Source organism: Marmota marmota, unplaced genomic scaffold, assembly GCF_001458135.2.
Source record: "Marmota marmota marmota unplaced genomic scaffold, marMar, whole genome shotgun sequence".
Taxonomy (NCBI): Eukaryota; Metazoa; Chordata; class Mammalia; order Rodentia; family Sciuridae; genus Marmota; species Marmota marmota.
This window is the reverse complement of record NW_025999853.1, coordinates 40,485,260-40,503,140: the sequence shown is the minus strand read 5'-3', so window position 1 is coordinate 40,503,140 and position 17,881 is coordinate 40,485,260. Positions and strand designations below refer to the sequence as shown.

Here is a 17,881-nt window from a genome sequence, read left to right as displayed (position 1 = left end):
GGGAGGGTGGAGGATGGGAAAGGCAGCGGAGCACAACAGACACTAGTATGGCAATATGTAAATCAATGGATGTGTAACTGATGTGATTCTGCAATCTGTGTATGGGGTGAAGGTGGGAGTTCATAACCCACTTGAATCAAAGTGTGGAATATGATATGTCAAGAAATTTGTAATGTTTTGAACAACCCACAATAAAAAATTAAAAATAAAAAAAAAAGATCAAAGAAAATATAAAAAAATAAATAAAAAATAATTTGAAAACGACTTTAGTAATTGAAGGATGGGTATTAGAGCTATTAAATACAAGATTGCATCCCAAATATGCTACTCATTTGCTGGTGGCCTTGGGAGAAATTATTGAATCGCATTGTACCTCCATTTCCTCACCTGTAAAATGTGGGTAATAGTGCTTAACTCATGAGATTATTGAAATGAACTAATGCATAAAAAGTCTTGGCACAGTGTCTTGGCACATAGCAAGTGTTAGATAAATGGTTATTATTATTATTATTATTATTATTGCCATGGCAAATGCTAAATAAAGAATGGAATAAAAGAATAAGCAAACAATTAACCAAGGGAACAACAGGACAAGCCAGTCCTTTATTTCTGTCATACTTCAAAATCTGAGAGTTCCTGTTCAGGACAGCTAAACTTCAGGAGTGCCTGGATGGATAGTATGAACCTTGTGAAGTTCATCAACAAAAGTACTACAAAACTAATTTTCTATAGCTGGGTCATGCCCAAGATTATTCTGTGAAAGTTACTCTTGTTAAGAACAAGAAAAAGTAGAGGAATACAAATCTTGTATATGATGGAGAAGACAGCTTATATTTTTGAAAGAGATAATGGCAAATAGGAGGCTGGAGCTAAAGTGCTGAGGCTGACCCACTGGGGAAGTTGAGGCAGGGCAATGAAAGAGGTTCACAAAATGGCCAGAGAAAAGCAGGGGACTGAAAAAGGACAATGTGCAATGAAATTTGTAAGGGGAGGCTGAATGGGTCAGGAATCTCCTTTCACTTTACTATGATTGATGGGTTTTCTCTCCTTTATGTTTATTAATCAAACAAGCCATACCCCACCTCATCCCACTAGCAACCCCCATTTACTTTATTTGTGAAACCTATTTAGTTGGCCTATGTGTTGTGGCTTATTATTCAGAGACATGCCAAAGACTCAATGCCACAGTCCATTTCATCTTTTGGAGTCTTAATTTCCTACTTAAATTCAGAAAATGCTTATTTAAAGGAAATCCACTTTTAATGATACTTTTATTCTCATTATTAGATTTTTCCAACCTCGTACTCAAATATAATGTGGTAACACACTGCACCATTAAGTCTCAACTATATTTAAATGAATATCTTGGGCCATGAGCCTGCAAGATCTTGCACATACACAGAGATGGAGCAACTGTGTATGAGCAAAGGATGAAGCATTGAATTTATCTTAAATTAAGGTCTATATGTTTTCTGTTGCTACAGATCTATGAAGTATATGTTAAGGCTGAATTAAATTTGGGATTCCTTTTGTTCCAAAGAGATTTGGAGGCAATTTGCTTCTGGACAATCCCAGTGCAAAGGAGTCTCAAAGAACCAGACAGTAACCTAGGCTCACTCCAAATATGCATAGTTATACAAGTGACTTGGCTTTTTAAAGAGTCTCCTTCTGTTAGTTTGGAAAAATATTAATTTTCCTAAGCCTCAAGTAAACATGAAAAGTTATTTCAGTGACTCTAGAAAGAGACAAAGTCCTTAGGGTCTGGGCCACATATAGCCATGAATCCCAGATCTAATACAGAATAGAGGCTCACTACAAGTGCCATAAATAAATCCATAGAGGCTCACTACAAGTGCCATAAGTTTTAGAAAAGTGTCCAACTTATTAAAACAGCACCTGAACATATATATAAAAAAAAACTCCTACAAAAGGACAAATGTCAAGAAGAAAACTAAAATGTGGTAATAACAGTGATGAAAAACAAATAACCAAGGCTTATTGAAAACTTGTATTCTAGATATGGAGTAGAAATTTTATGTGGTTATCTAACTTATTCTCTAATAGACCCCTGCGCTTAGGGAACTGAGACTTGATAAGATTGAGTGAGTTATCCAAGGTCATGAGCTCATAGGTGGCAAAGCCAGAATGCAAACCTAACCCTATAACATGTAGAGCGGGGACACTCCACTGTCATCTGACTCTCGGTAGAGAGAGCGACTAAGCAGGAGACTCCTTGGTGAGCTTAGATATTATATGAGAAATGGAAGAACTGGAACATAATTAAGAAATAAATACTGAAATGTGACCCCAAAGGACAGTAGAGGGGGATAAAACCCTGAATAAATCAGATCCTTTAGAAAATTGCTGAAAACATCACAAAGAATGTTTTATTGATGGGGTCTAAGATTGAGAGCATCAGTCCTGTTGGTGTCCATCTTCAGTCACAGCTGGGCAGTCTGAGACGTTAATGGGGTACGTCTTTAACAGAAGGGTGGAAAACAACCAAGGGAACAGCATGTGCCAAGTGAAAAGCCTGGTGTTATGTAAGGCTTGGTCTAAAAGATAAGATAAGGGCTCCAGGTTAGGAGGTGCCTGATGTTGCATTAGTTTGTGACGGAGCTCTGGGGACTGGTGATAGGAACACACTGCTGACCTGGAGCCCATAGGCTTTGGAAAGCACAGAGCAGCCCAGCTCTTAAGCCCTAGTGACAAAGCATAGCACAAACAGAAAGGAAAGTGCTATGTCTATTGAGTTTGATTCTTAGAACCCACTGGAAACCCAAAGTAGGCCTGAGCCCATACTGGCAGCCATGCCTCAGAGCACTAGGAGTGGGAAGAGACTCATAAAGCTACAAGACAGGAGGTCCTTCCCCAAACATGGCAGCCAGGAAACCAGAATTTTCCAGACTAAGTAGACAAAGAACTTCCAAAAGCAGTCAGAGTGATGTTCTCTTAAGGGAACTCAATGGGTGAAGGGGGCCAGAGCACAGAAATGCCATCTTCATAGTTACTGAGGCCTTCCTTTACCCTTAGGTCAGCGGGACCTTGGAAAGTTGAGGTTAATTATATTAGTTCTAGTCACAGTAAGAACATAGAAAGGAACAAATCACTGCTTTTGCTCGGGGAGGCATTTAATTGCTGTAATGTTAAGAAAATAGCAAGAGCAAACAGAAGCCCCAAGCTCCCTTGCATTCATTTTCTCTATCCGTAAAAACATAATAGGTGAAAAGATACTCAGGAAAAAGCTTGGTGCTGCAGTTTAACTGCACTCAAGCCTTCAAACGCAAATAGTTTCCATGAGAAGATACAAAAGATGAAGCATGATCCAAGAACCTCTGTGGTTAATCTCTGCGTGGTCATGGGAAACTTGAATGGTACTAGAAGACGGGATCAAAGGAATATTTATCAAAGTTCAAAAAAACTGAAAACAGTATATCTGAGAATAAATTCAGTGAGCTATTAGTCATGTAATAGAAAAAGGACAAAGCCAAATGCTTCCAGAGTGCTATTCAGAGCCGTCATGTATTCATTGTGAGACAGGAGCAACCCACTGCTTCTATTTGCCATCCGCAGAAATGGAGACCCCATTAACTGGCTCAGTCCACTTCTCAAGGTTTGAAGGAGGCTTGACTGAATGTTTGCTTGTGAAAATGCTCTGAAAATTGAAGCTCTTAAAGCTGCCACACCTCATATTTCTATTCAAGATTTGCATAAAGGCAGAAATAAAACTAACTCAGTATGAAAGTGACACAACTGAGTTCAAGTGAATGTGCTGGACAGCAGGTAAAAGAAGACTCCTAAAGCTCTCCACTTGCATGAACAATGAGAAAAACCAGGCAAGGGCAGAATGCCACAGGGATATGCTTTCGTTAATGTAAAACACTTTCATTGTACAGGTAAAAGAGGGTGGGGAGGTATAGCCTTAACCTTGGATCATTTGATGTAGGAAAATCCTTGGAGGTTTCACTTTACCACAAGGTAAGGATGAATCAACAATATGATCTGGATGCAAACAAAGAATTCAACCATAGAATTCACTAATGGAAATACCCCGCCAGTAGAACAGATGAACTAGAACTACATTTGTATCATTGCCACCTTGTGTATTAGCTGTTTCGGGTGTATTTTTACATATACTAGGGGTGTGGAGGGTTTTAAGGGGCACTTGGAATCATAATAACTATGAATATATTTCAGCAGGAGAAAAGAAAATGTTTAAAGTTTCAAGTAATTCAAATACACTTTAGAACACAACTCATTAACATGGTTGAGGGACCATGAGGATACCGGTACTTGGGTCAGTGTCTCTTACAGTCCCTGCCCCATCTGCAGCAGGAGTCTCTTCACAGGAGGGGCTTGCTCTCTAAAAGATGATTTGAAAAGATGAAGGTAAATTAACATATTGATTTCCCAGCACTCTGCAGGCCAAAAGCAGCACACACTCGGTCATGTTTCAGATGATGGAATGTGAAATTAAATTAAAGGATGCATCTGTGCTCAGTCCCTAATTGCCTGCCTAGTGGATGGCTTTAAGGAGCACAGAGAGGGAAGAGAGAAAAATGAGGAGAAAAGGAAGAAGCAAGGTGAGTGCATTAGAGAGCCTAAAAAACTGCAAGCTATAACACAGGGGAGGGGCACTGAAGAATTTTTATGCACAAATTAAAGTTGAGTGTCTGTTAAATAAATCTCCATAATTCACAATACAAGCAAGAGCAGTCAGCAGTTGGCATCTTCGAGAACACAGAAGTTTTAGAAGCATTCCTCTGGAAACAGTTCACATATCTGAAAATGTTGCACAGTTAGGAGAAATTAATAGAGTTGGATTAAATTTTTTTAATCATTCCTAAACTCAGATGCCAATTTTCATGCTTAGGACTGTTTCTAAACTCTCAGGTTAGCTTTAATCTTTCTAATTGGTCCTAGGATGTAGTTCATTAAAAAGCAGATCACTAAATAAAAATGTTCTATTCATCTGTGGCCTATTTCTGTGTTCAATCAGCAACAAACAAACTCATAATTCAATAGTGGCCCCTCATTGGATGATTACGTGATAGAAATGTAAAAGGCATATATTTAGTGATAATTATTTATGAATTTATATAACTCACCTCCATTGGTACAAAAATGAAAAACAGAAAAATTTGCTCTTGTTTTCCTCTTCTATTTCATGGAAAACTAATGTTCTGTGACTTATTGATAGGTATTACTAGGAAAACAGAATTTTTTTGTGGTCAAGTCAATTTGAGGAACACAGGGATAAAGAATTTTCTATGGGGCTTTGCAAAATCCTTTACTATGCATGAAGGAAGGAGACACAGAAAAACCTTTCCAAAATGGAATGTTTGTTATCATCTCCAGGGATCCGAGCATGCTGGGAAACAGCCTAAGAAATGCTGCACATCTTCCTGACCCGGCACTCACTCCTCTGTCTAAATGCATTCTCAAATCACATTTTCAAGATTCTCAAAACCAAGTGACAGTATAGCCACTGGCCTAATGACCTCAGCAGCCGGATGCCTGAGGCTACACACCAGAAATTGCTGCTCAGTTGCAAGATGATAAACCAGATAGAAGCAGATTAAGCTACAGGAACCTGGTTAAAGTGTATTTACTGTCACCTACATAGGTGTCTAATTCAGTCCTTCTAGGTTTTTGTATATTTAAAGAAATGCTTATTTTGGAGATCAGAAACGAGATAACCAATTGACCATTTCCATTCTGGGCATTACAGATGGAATACATAATTGTTCTCAGCCAGCAGTCAAGAATATGTAATTCAATAAATCAAAATGTTTCACTGACAGTTATTGTTGTCATTTTAATTACTAAATTGATAACACAAGTGTAAGATTATATAGCATAATTAAAACAGAATTAAGTCATTTACTTGTCAATTGGCAAAAAATGTAATAATAACTGTTTATTATGTGTTAAGCAAAGTTCTAGTCAGTGGCAAGGGTATAAGAAATAGGAAATTAACCCTGCTCTTGAGACATGAAGACATGAACAGTTAAAGCAATAGGGCTTGGGCTGAGGCTCAGTGGTAGAGCACTTGCCTAGCATGTGTGTGGCCCTGGGTTCAATCCTCAGCTCCACATAAAAATAAATACATAGAATAAAGGTTACTGTGAAAACAAATTTAAAAAGGAAAAACAATATATATACTGCTCTAGATGTAAAGTGCCAACCCATGTGGGAGCCCCAAGAAGAGAGGAGTGTGGGGTAGAGTCTACATTTATTATGTGAATTAGAGTGGAGAGGGATTGCTCAAAAGTGCTGCCAATAAGAGAACACTTTTACTTATGGGATTGGCAAAAATTATACCGTCCCTTAATCACTATAGCAGTAACAGGGGAAAAAAATTGCTATCACACATTAAAAATGGAAATTTGCTTAACCTCTTTTTAGGGCCATTTGGCAATATCTAAGAAAATTATAAATAAGAATTCCTTCATCCAGTTATTCCACAACTAGGAATCCATCCTATATGTAAGTCAATACGTGTGCAAAGCCATGTAGATTCAAAGATATCTACTGTCCCATCGTTCATAATTAAAACATGTCTGAAACAACCTAGGTATTCATCTCAATGGGAGACTGGTAAATAAAGTAAGATACATCCACAGAGGGAAAAGTTCCTGGCTGCTGATGAGAACATAGCAGATGCCCTGTGTTTATAGTGAAAGTCTAGTTATTACAGAAGATGGCAAAGCCCAGCAAAAGCCCTGACCCTCCCTTGCTGACTTGTTCACTCAGATGCTCCCTGTCTCCCTACACTCCAGCTATATAGGCCCTCTGCTCCTCTAGTGTGCCAGGCACCCTCCCATCTTAGTTTTCACACTCCTTTCTCCTGCCTGGAACGCTCCTCTCCCACGGGTAACCCCCTGCCTCCCACAGGACAGGGAGAGGATCTCACCTGCCTGATGAGGTCTTCCTGAGCACCTTATTCTCTATAAAAACTGCCCCCAATGCATGTTTTTCTCCTCCTTCTCATTCATAGTACTTATGATCGTCCATCAGACTATGTAACTTACATAGATGTTGACTGTCTCTCTTCTCTAAAGCATGGATTCTACGAAGGCCAGGGCATTTATCAATTTTATAACCAAGTCCCTAGAAAAGTATATGCACAAATGAGGTCATCAATAAATATTTGTTGAACAAAAGGGAACACACACATAGATGCACACAACCTACATAACCCAATGCACCCATACATACCTACACAAACACAGTACTAGGAATGGACTCTCTGAGGTACAGGGTTAAATAAAAAACAATAAAATATGTGTACAGTATGTCTCTATTTGTATAAAAAGGTAAGTAAAAATACATCCAATATAGAATAATTGTAGAATAACTGAAAATCACATAAGAAATTGCATTTTGCTTTGAGAAGGAAGACTGAGGAAATGAGGATCAGAAGTACAGGGGTTACTTTCTCTCTCTCTTGTCCTCCCACCCCTCCCCTCCTCTCTCCCTGAAATCCAATGAAGTAGCCTCTGGCCACTCATAGGTAATGAACACTTGAAATATGGTTAAATCACATTGAAATGCCTGTAAATGTCAAATATAGACCAAATTTTATTCCAGAATTGTGCAAAAGAAAGGAAAATGGCCCATTAATGATCTTCTCTTGTTGCAGACTGCAATCATTGCTATTTTGATATATGGTATAAGACATGTAATTAAAGTTAATTTCACCTGGATCATTTGACTATTTAAAATGTGGGTCTCATATTTTATTTTCATATATATATATTCATATTTTATAGGACCCATATTTTAAATATATATATATATCCTTGAAAAAATAATATTACAGAGAGAGAGAGATGGCCAAGAGATTTTGAAGTTAGGCAGATCTGGGATAGAAGTCAATTTTGCTTTTACTTCTCTGAGCCTTAGTTTCCTGTGCTAGTAATATGGGGATATGATCATCTATTTAATCCCCATCTCCTACAGGAGTGTAGTATAAATTAAATGAGATAAATATATTTAAGGTGCTTGGAACACAAAGGTAGAACATAAAATGTCCACTAAAGTTCTGGAATGTTTTTCTGAGGAAACAATTTATAAAACTAGTCAAAAACTATGAGTGTTCAGCAGGAGAGTGGTGTCTTCTGCATGCTGTGCATGTTGTGTTGCTTATGAGAAAGGAAAAGAAAGTAAAACACCCAATAAAGACACAAATCTTGCAATAAAAATATAAACTGGAGTTAAGTGAAGGAATAAAAGATTAGATTTTCAATGCAGAGTTAGAGGCACTCCAGTCTATGACACCAAAATTCTATAGGTAAATAGTTTTTTATAAAGGTAACAAAGTTGCTCAGCTGTGAAAACTTTCAAAGGAACAAGAAAGGGACATGAGAGTCCACTGGAAGCTGTGGAGCTTGTGCCAACATTGTCCAGATGTGACAGGTGATCAAAATGGGAGGGCAGAGCCTGAATTAATCACACCTCTGACCAGTCAGTCTCTGCTTGAGACTGTGAGGAAGAGGGGAGATTGACAGCAAGGCGCATGGGCTGTTCACACAACTTCAGAAGCATTCTCCCTAAGCAGAGGAACCAGAAAACCTTTTCAACCAAGAAAGTAATGCTGTATAGAAATATTCCTTTGTTAACAGATAATTTCCCGATGAAAAACTGAAATATGATTTAAGCTACCCAAGGACAGTTAGTCTTTTCTACTCTAGGTCAATATGGCAAGTGTTCAAATTAAGCTGGACTTTCCTATTTGCCAAACCATAGGGCACTGAGGGGAATAATAAGAACCTCTTGAAAATAAAAATCTTGTGTAATGTACTGTAGCATTTATTTTAGTGGCTGAATGTATTTTAATGGCTTTAGAAATGATTTTAGTTCTGTATTCAAAGAAACATTAAGAGGCCACTTAAATTTTTCAGTTACACTTACTGCACTTTATGGAGGAAGTGTTACGTTATATTTGTGACTCTGTGGATAGAAGAAGTCCCCGTAGGCATGTTCCTCATGAATGTCACAGGTTTACTATATCCAAGAATATTAGAGATAAAAAGGCTTTTTAGTAAATGAAGATCCACAAGACAAAGCAGCTTAGAGATTATAATGATAGTATGTATCAGGGAACCTACGCTGGTTACTCACTTCTCAAACACTCACTGATTCCACATCTCCTGAGTGCCAGACACCAGGAACACAGTGTTTAAAGAGATTCCTTACATGTTAGTGTTTGTTGTAGGGGACCCAATAAACAAACATAAATGATATCATCTAACAATAAGTGCAGTGGTGAAAATAAAATGGAACCACATGTTTGTGGTTGGAGAGCATATGATTGGAGAGCCACTATGACAAGAAATTAAGTATCTGTTTGAGGACAGGGCAGTTAAAATGTTTGCATAGGAGGGCTGGGATTGTGGCTCAGCAGTAGAACGCTTGCCTAGCACCTGTGACCCCTGGGTTTGATCCTCAGCACCACATCAAATAAATAAATAAAATAAAGGTTTTATGTCCAACTACAATCAAAAACTAAATATATATATATATATATATATATATATATATATATATTTTTTTTTTTTTTTAATTTGCATAGGAAGAAATATTCAGCCAGGCCTGTGCAAAGGCCCTCAGGCAAACTTGGAGCTCCTCTTGAGGAATAGAGAGCTTAGTATGGGGAGTTCAGTGATGGGGTAGAGAATGGGCTGCGAGGGCAGAGGAGCAGACTGGAATCCCCATGTGCCCAGTGCTCAAGGTAAAGTGTTGCAGTGGGATGCCACTCGTGTGTGCAAGCAGCAGGAACACGAAGGGATTCATATTCTTAAAAGGATACCCCTGGTGAATTCAGATAACATGGTGATGACAGTGGGGTCATAATTTGGGTCTTCCCAACTCCCCACCTAAAAAATGGAGAGAGCAATGCAATCAAAACCCTATGGCCAACTTTTATACCAAACTAAGAGACAATGTATCTCACAAACTCTAAACGACAAACAAGTAAGGACAAGCCACTAAGAAAGACAATACCAACATCTATACAACAGGAAGCAGGGAGAAGTAAAGAGATGTCTGAGAACAGCAGAATTCCCAAAGAGCCAACACTACAGAGTATTGCAAGCCAACTGGATCATGTGGCTACAGTTGCCAAACTCCAAAAGCCTGGGAGGGCTAAGGGCTCATGGCAAGGCCCAAACAGTACAGAGCCATCCAGCCCCTGTTAACTCTTGAATTTGATCAGCCACAGCTCCTGTTCAGAACAGAACCCCAAAGTAAAAAAGAAACTATGGCAGTAAGATCAAATTGGGTAGGACAGGAACAGTAGTCATAAAAGAAAGAGAAAAATCCAGATAAAAGTGGGATCCAAAAATACATCTCACAATACCTCCCATTCTAGTCGTTTTTTTTACGATGTGATCTTGACGCTTCTCCCATGGAATGATGAGGCTCATGTGCTCTCCCTCGCATCTAGGTGGAATTTTGTGATTTGGTCAACAGAATAGGATGAAAGTAACCATGATTTTCAAGTCCAGATTATAAAAATGACATGCATTTCTACCTTGCCCTCTTGGACTGCTCCCTCCTGAAACCCAGCTGCTGTGTTGTGAGGAAGCCCACACTAGCCCAGGGGAGAAGCCACGTGTAGTTACTCTAGTTGACAGTTGAGTGAAGTCCAAGCCAATGACAAGCTGAGGCCCCAGACAGTGGGGAGCAGACGTGCTAAATTCTTGTCCCACAAAATCTGAAAACATGATAAAATAGTTATTGTTCACCACTAAGGTCTACAGTGGTTTGATTCCCATAGAGCTATCATAGTTTTAGTTAAAATATTCAATCTCATGGCAAAATTTATAAGGAATGTGTATTTTAGGAGTCATCTTTAATTTTCATAAATTGTAAATCCAATTCAATGTCAGTAAAAGTACCTTAATTATTGGTGTAGCATGATCTGCTTTCTTTTGCTTTGGAATGAAAATCTCTTGCTAGCAAACACTTCAAAAACCATGCCACGCAAAGTCTGTTTCTCCCCAAAGCAGCAGCCAGATTCATTTATTTCTTTTTATCTTTTTAGAAAAATTATTTGCAAATGGAATAAATGGGAAAAGTAGGATGAACATATAGTCTATCATCCAAACTGGGACCATTTTTCAACACAGTTTCATTGAGATATAGTTCCCATACCATAAAATTTACCCATGTAAAATGTACAATTGAGTGTTTACTCATCACAGTCAGATATAAACAACATCATAATCTAATTTTAGAGCATTTTCTAACCCTCTAACCTAAGGCAAATTGAAAATGAAAGCAGTTGAATAATTATTCAGGAACAACAGGCATAAATTTAGTACATTCAGGGTATAACCAAATTCAAAATATGGGGTGCTTTAAAGAGAGATAGATGATCAGAAATGGAATTCTTGTTCCCTTTTGTGGTTAAGGGAAGGGTTGTATAAAGGGATACAGCCAGTTTTGAAACTCTTTGGCAGTATCTATTAAAGCTGAGCATATGTATGCACTATGGCTCAACAATTTCATTCCAAAAGATTACTTACTAGATGATTTCATTTAAATCAACTTCAAAAACATGCAGAAGTAATCTATGGTGTGACGTTAGAGATTAAGATTGTGGTTTACCTCCAGGCGAGTTAGTGACTGGAACAGGCAGGCTGGGAATTGTGAGGTTCTGGTGATGATCCACTTCTTGATTTACAAAGATGCATTCTCTTCTTAAAGATTCATCATGTGGTACATTCAGAATTTGTGCACTTTTCTTTATGAATGTTAGATAAATTTGTGTTTGGTAAACAGATTTTAAGAATCTCATTAAGACAGGATTTGTGAGGTCATGAAGACAGAGATATTTTAAAGAGAGCAATTAAGGACAGTTAAGTGTTTAAACAGTAGCAAGGAGGTGCTAATTTTCTCCTTAACACCTTTCCCTGGAACTGGGGGTAATGAAATTCCTAGGGAAATAGAGGTGGGGAAAAACAAAAGGTGTTTCTCATACAAGGGGAATGTTTAAGTAAAGGCTGAAATATTTAGCAGTTAGAAATCCTGGAATCTTTCTTTTTTTTAGTTGGGATTTTTCGATGCTTCTGCTAAACAGGATAGTATTTTAGAGTTGGAAGTAATATTCAAAATCTTCTAATCATTTTTTTTCACCTTCAGTTAAGGAACTAAGGTCCAGAGAATCCTGAATTAGTCCAGAATTACACAGCTAGATAGTATTAAAGCTGGGATCAGATTCTAGGCATCCTGACATGGAAACCATTTTTTTTTCCTCTAATAATAGTTATCTGCTTACCTAGTAGCAAACTCTGTGATAAGTCATTTCTAATGATCTGATCTGATCTCCAGGAGAGACAACAGGTCTAACTAACACTTACACACATTTTATAGAGGGTGAAACCAGAGATGCCTAGAAAAGTTAATATACTTTGACAAGGTTAAATATTCATTAAGTAGAGATGCCAGGATTCCAATTAGTTCTTACTCTAGAGTATAAGAATTTAGCCAATGGGCAATATTGCTTCCTTGAATTAATAGTATTTTTTGCCATGTTTTTAAGCTGGAGTTAATTAGTACACAGATGTATTATTTCTTGGTCGTTAAAATGTCACAAGTAAAAAACCCTGAGTAATTTTGTTTCCAGGTTATAATCCAGCTGTTTTCACTTATTTATATCTGAGTAAAATACATCCATTGGACCAATGCTGTCTTCAACAGGCAGAAACATTTTCCTCTTGGCAGTTACCTATCAGTGAAGTGACTGAGTTTTGAGATCCAGGAGTTATTCAACACCCAGAGAGATGACCTTCCAAACAGAACCTCTTTTAATGATCTATTTCCTTGGTAATGTTCTTAACAATATATAGTAAGTTAGGCTAAAGATTAATGGTCAACACATACATTTCAAGTTTTCTTCTTAAGTATCCATGGATATTTAAGATCAGGTCCCCCAAGAATCTAAGTAACCATTCCTACCCCCAAGTGCTAGAAAAACACTATTTTGAGTTCGATGCAAGTAGAAGAAAACTCATTCAGATGAAGCATATTTGACTTGGCAAACGACAGCCTATTTTAGGGTTTGATTTCCTCACATTTTTTTCTAAATATCCAATTCATAGTAGAACTGAGACATTTAAGAAGTGCAGGTTCATTCATTATGCATTGCAAAGTGCACTTTCTTTCAATTCATTCATGGTGCAAGACCATCAAGGTTAATAGGACAGTAGAACAAAAATGGTGTTTACTTCTTACAACATTGTCATAATTTTGAACTTACAGGTAGGTAGGAATAGAGAGACCAAAGAGAAAAAAATAGAAGGGAAAAGCCCCTCGTTGAAGTCAATACTTCCTCATTTATATTTTAAGTAAATAACTGTTAACATAAAAAATCAGATTGAGCATAAATGATTGTTTAATTCAACCATTCCCCAAAGATGATGAATACATGGCACACTTTGACTCACATCATTAACTGATAAAAGCCCGCTTGCCTTCCAAACACAGATTCCCCTGACCTCAGACTTTCCCAAAATAACATCGATCAACTAGTATGTGCAAGATGCTGTACTAACCACTTTAAATGTATCACCTCATTTTATAGCCTCACAACATCTTAAGAGAGGTCAATTATTATTCCCCTTTTAGAGAATTAGAGATGAAGTCACACAGTTGCAAGGGGCAGTCAAAGCCAGGTTCATTTTCCTCCAGTGTCCCTGGTCATAATGACAACACTATATAACCAGATTCCACCAGCTGGCCAGAGTTCACACATAATATATGAGCTGTTTTCCATCATGGGTCTCCTTGCATATGTTCCTTCTCTGGCATCACAAGTAGGGGGTCACAGTAAAGACATGTTATTGCTTTAAAAAAAGAAAGAAAAGTTCTTTCCTACTCATTGGTCACAGCTTTGCTTTTAAAGGTAACACAAAGCAATTTATTTGGTTGCATATGATAGCACCACTGGACCTCCCACCTCCCCTTTGATATTTTCCTGTGAAGGGTCCTCTTGGCTGGTGTAAGGACCTTCTGTTATTTCATCAGGCCATATGTGCCTTTTATGTGTTCTCCATCCTTCTCTAGCAGTGCTTGTTGCCTCTATCTCCCTGAAGAAGAGAATATGCTGCCAGAAAGGTTGGACCAGCTCTGGGTACACTAGGACTACCCCTACCTGCCAGGTTCTGGTTCTTTTGACTATCATGCCTGGTGATTGATAATTCAACCAAATTTTATAACTCCATTAACTTACACTGACGATTTAACATTCTACTAAGTTAGCCTAGGCCTCAAATTCCAAATAAGGAGCTGGATATGAAAAAGAAAAAGTAGAAGAAATTTGAAAAGTGGTTGAAGAAGAAAAGTGGAGGAGATAGAAATGTTTCTGTCAAAAGAGGCTGCCAAGTTTCAAATATCTATTAAGTGTCCTCATATCTATGTAGAGTACCCTTAACAAAATTTAGTAAAAGTGACCCAGTCCCAAACTGTCTTACTCTGCCTGAAATCTCATCATTTACAGATTCATTGGGGTTAATAAGCGAAAGCAAGCAACAAACAAAACCAAAAGCAAAACATTAAACCAATCCCAAAAAACTAAAGGCCAAATGTTTTCTCTGATATGTGGATGGGGGGGTCCTATGGAAGAAATGAGGTACTTTGGATTAGACAGAGAAAATGAAGGGAGGGGAGGGGGTATGGGATTAGGAATGATAGAATGAATCAGACTTTATTACCCTATGTGCATATATGATTACACGACCTGTAAACTCCACCTCATGTACAACCAGAAGAATGAGAAGTTATACTCCATTTATGTATGATGTGTCAAAATGCATTCTACTGACATTATCATTAATTAGAACAAATAAAAATTTAAAAATTAAAAAAGAAACCATAATGACCTAAATTACCAGATAGGCATATACCCTATGTGAATTTTAAGAAGAAAGCCATTTGGTTAGCAAATAATTCTATGTCATTATTAGCATACCTTTTTGATTGGGATAAGGATGAAGAAGGTGAGGAAGGCTGAGATTTGGGGATGGAGATAGAGAAAAACAAAATCCGGGGAATGAATGAGTACATAGATAGATAAAGGATGGTGAATTTTGAACTTGCATTGTGGTAGAACACTTGAGATACATGAAGACCATAAGTATTTTATTATGGGCAGACCTGGATGGCAGGGCACCATGTGAGCCATGTGGCAACAGGTGGGCAGCAGGAGAACAACGGACAGTTTCAGAAGGCAAATTCACCTCTGTGGCCACTTGATCCAGGACTAGTAAATCTGCTTCTTTCTTCTCCTCCCTGATCCCAGGCCAGATGTCATTCATCTCTTATCACATCCTCAGACATGGCCTGTGTTCTGTTTTTCTCAGCATCTCCACTTCCTCACAATGTCTAGTGACAAACACGCAAGAAAGCAAAGTTGATGGAACAGCGTCTCCACCAAATATCCTGTCTGCAAAGTGCTACAGCTGGAAGGAGAGTGGTGAGAGCCATGGGACACACTGACTCCCAGGGGTCCTCGCAGGACAGGGAAGAGGAGGAGTCAAGAGGCTTCAGGCGAAGACTGTTATTCTGAGCAGGGCCCAGTTTACAAGAGACTGCAGCGTGGTGGAAAACTGCACCAAGGTCTGACAAATGATTTGGGGTTTTGCAATCGACCTCATTTAACTTAATTTAATCACAATAGCTGTCCAACCATTCTATTTGCTCTCTAGATAAAAAGCTATGGCCAAATCCCTAGGTCTCATTTTTTAGATACTCGAAAGTGTGGGTTGGAATACAACCAATGAAAAAGCAATGACAAATAAGCTGCTGTAAAGCAGGGACTGCAGCTTATTAGGTTCAATTTTACACAAGAGTGACCTTGGATACTTGGTATTTGACCCCTAAATGGCCCCAGCTGATCCCAATTACTATCTGTGCACACACACTTGTGTTTTCTGTAAGTCAACACACTAATAAAGCTTTGTTATCAGGCTGAAACTCTAGTTAGATGACTGGATTTAGTCTAAGTATGTGCTCTACTAATACTGAAAGGGGACACATAAAGGTGTAGGAGGCATTTTGATTCTATAAGACACAACTGTATTGCAAAACTGTGGTTTACCTTTTGTTATTGATTTTAAGCAGTTATTTAGCATGAACTCTTGAGAAATGTAGTTCCCTTTGTATTCCTACAAACAAGACAAGGTACATCATCTTGTACACCTACCACAGCTATGGTTTAAATGTCTGTGCCCCCACCCTGAACTTGTATGGGGAAATTTAACTCCAAGGTGAAAGTGTGGGAAAAAAATGAGGCTTCTGGGTGTGTGTATGTGTGATTAGCTCATGAGAGTGAAGTTCTCATCAATGATCATTTACAAGAGGCCTCGGAGAGCCGCCTTGTCCCTCCCACCAATGGAAATTGCCCCTAGGAAGAGGTGTAGGAGGTGATATCTGTAAGGAACAGGACCTCACCATATAACAAATAGCCCAACACCTTCATCTTGAACTTTCCCAGCTCTAGAATTCTGAGAAATAAAATTCTTGCTGATTATAAGACACTCAGTTGTAACAGGCCAAAAGAAATAAAAAACATAGTAAACCACATGAGACAGAACAGGTAAAGGTACAAAGGGACAGACAGGAGCAGGGGTCCTAAGTGATTTGCTTTCCCATCTGCCAATGCTCCTTATTGTGATAACAGCACCTCAATTTTTCTTTCCTCTACATTCAGTTCATATGACTTTGGTATCTTACTCCTGTCACGTTCTCCCAGGTTCCAGGGGTGAGAAAGTGACCCAGATCTGGTCAATTGGGTCATTTCCTTTCCTCCTGACTTTATGGGTTACCATGGAGCACAAGACAGGTTGATAGAATCCATGCAAAACTAGTTAGAAAGAAGAGTTGAGTGTCAAAAGGACCACAGAACAGAAATTTGCTGGACCTAGTTTTCAGGACAACCCTGGGAACTTTTAAATAATTTTTTTTCCCTGCTAAAGTGACTTTGAATTGAGTTTCTGTAACTTTTCCCTTAAAAAAATCTGAACAAGGCAGGGATCATTCTGTTGGAATTTTATTTCTTTTGATTTACTCTGTAGTTGAACAATAACATTTACTATGAAGGCAGGTAGCTTTAAGATGACCTGATGATTCTGGCTGCCTAGTGTTCACCATCTGGTGTAACCCTGTCCTCTTGAGTATAGGCTGAACCCTGTGACACTCTTCTATTGAATGGAAGCCAAGAATGATGGGCTGTCACTTCCAAGATTAAGTTTCAGAGAAGCTATGGCTTTTGCTGACATGACCTTTCTTGCCCTCTCTTGGCTCTCCTGCTCTGAGGAAGGCCTCCTGCCACATATGAATGCCCAAAGGAGAAAACCTTGTGAGGAAAAAAAACAAAAACAAAACCCAAAGCTGAGGCCTCTAACCAACAGCCAGCAAGGACCTGAGGCCTGCCTGCAGTCACGGAACTGAGCCTGGATGGGAATCATAACCTAGTCCAGCCCACAGGTAAGTATAACTCCAGCCTAGACCTTGATCACAACTTCCCGAGAGCCCAGAAGCCCAGGGACCTAGCTAAGCTGATCTCCAGACTGTAAGATGTGATTGTTATTTTAAGCTGCTAAGTTTTGGGCTAATTTGTCATGTAGCAATATATAACTAATAGAATGGAATTAACCCGAGTAGATTAACAATAAAATATTCATTCTTTTCCTCTCTATTATATTTCCCAAGACAACTCTCAATTATTTCATTTATAGGACTTACAAATGCAGTTTTAATATATTGAAGTTAATAACATAATTATATTGATATGAGAGAACTATATTGATAGTAATGAATTATGTGGTTCTGACGAAATATGGCATTTGAATGGTAAGATTCTTTTTTTTTTAAA

At 38.4% G+C, this 17,881-nt stretch overlaps 1 protein-coding gene and 1 long non-coding RNA gene across 7 annotated transcripts in view; both read right to left on the bottom strand.

Annotated features, from left to right (window-relative positions):
• Grip1 (glutamate receptor interacting protein 1) overlaps window positions 1-17,881 on the bottom strand; it is a 383,234-nt gene that overhangs the window by 350,315 nt on the left and 15,038 nt on the right. The gene's annotated exons all lie outside the window — the stretch shown is intronic.
• Window positions 9,573-14,632, bottom strand: LOC125617498. The gene is made up of 3 exons (XR_007348546.1): window positions 10,538-14,632; window positions 10,364-10,446; window positions 9,573-9,881 (listed from the first exon to the last, which is right to left on the bottom strand). It is a non-coding gene; the product is annotated as an uncharacterized LOC125617498 (long non-coding RNA).